Below are 1261 nucleotides of genomic sequence, written 5' to 3' on the forward strand. Positions count from 1 at the left end.
CGGCTGGATCCAAATGCGGACCCCATACGAGCCACATAGAAGCAGCAGCAGGGACACCGGGAGAAATGGTTCAAAAAATGGGCAGAAAGAAAAAAGGGTTAAAGCTCGAGTCCTCCGAACTGTGCACGGCGACTCGGCGGGCTGTTTCTGTTCCTGATGGTGCGGTGGGGTGGAGAAAAGGGGGTTTCTTGGTGTTCCGAAACCTGGCGGGGCAGCTCGGCAGAGTCCTGTACGCTAATCGCTGGCCCTGGACCTCGGGCCCGACCACCCTGAGGGTCACCGCCGGGAGCTCTGAGGTCGTCTCTCTCCACGTCTCCTCTCGGGTTTCCCTCCAAAACAGAACACAAAACCCCTTCAGTACACACGGTGGAAACATGTAATTTCTACCTCTGTTCTGGAACCGAGAGAACAGGCTGGTGGGGAGGGAGGCCGAAAAGTAGGGGCAAAACTGTGCCCTCCCCCCCCTCCACCCCACCCCACCCCACCCCCGGTTTCGTCGGAGCCGGAGCCAGCACTCGGGCCAGGCCCCGTGGCGTAGGGAGGTCAGCCCGGGGAAGGCGTCTGGGCGGAGGCCGCCCGGGCCAGGCGGGGGCCGCGGGGAGGGGCGAGGCACAGGCAGCTGGCGGGGCGGCGGGAGGCGGGAGGCCCCGCGGGGGCGGGGAGCAGCAGCCCGGCGCGCCCCGGGGAGCCGGGCCCACACAGGGGGCGCCGCCACCCGGCTGCCTCCGGGGCGGGGCGGCCCAGCTGCGGCCGGCGGCGGGGGGGAGGGTCGCCCGCGCCTGACCTCGGGCCGCGGCGCTCAGCCCGAGGGGCCGGCCTCCGCCCCGCCGGCTGCTGGGGTCGCGCACAGTGCACCGCGGGCCGCCCTGCCCCCTCGCTCCCCGCGCGCGGCGGCCGAGCGGCCCCGGCGCCCCCGGGTCTGGCCCGTCACCAGAGAGAGCAGCGGGTGGGGCGGGGGCGGGGCGCTGGCGGCCCCAGACAGCCGGCTGGGCGACTCGAGGAAGGAAGGAGGGCGGGCGGCGGTGGGGGTGGGGCGGGGAGGGAACATCCTGTCTGCGCCGGGTGCACCGCAGACGGCGTCGCGCGCCAGCCGCCCAGACGGCGCGCGGGGCCAGGAGCGCGGGGGCGCGCCCGGGGGGGGGGGAGGAGGGGGGTGCGCGCGCGCGCAAGACGGGGCGGGAAGCCCTGAGGAGCCACCATAGGCCGGACGGCGTGCGCGTCCCCGAGGGCCTGGGAGCCGCGAGGCGGCGGCGAGGTGGCG

This window comes from Cnephaeus nilssonii, assembly GCF_951640355.1.
Source record: "Cnephaeus nilssonii genome assembly, chromosome: 3".
NCBI classification, from domain to species: Eukaryota; Metazoa; Chordata; class Mammalia; order Chiroptera; family Vespertilionidae; genus Cnephaeus; species Cnephaeus nilssonii.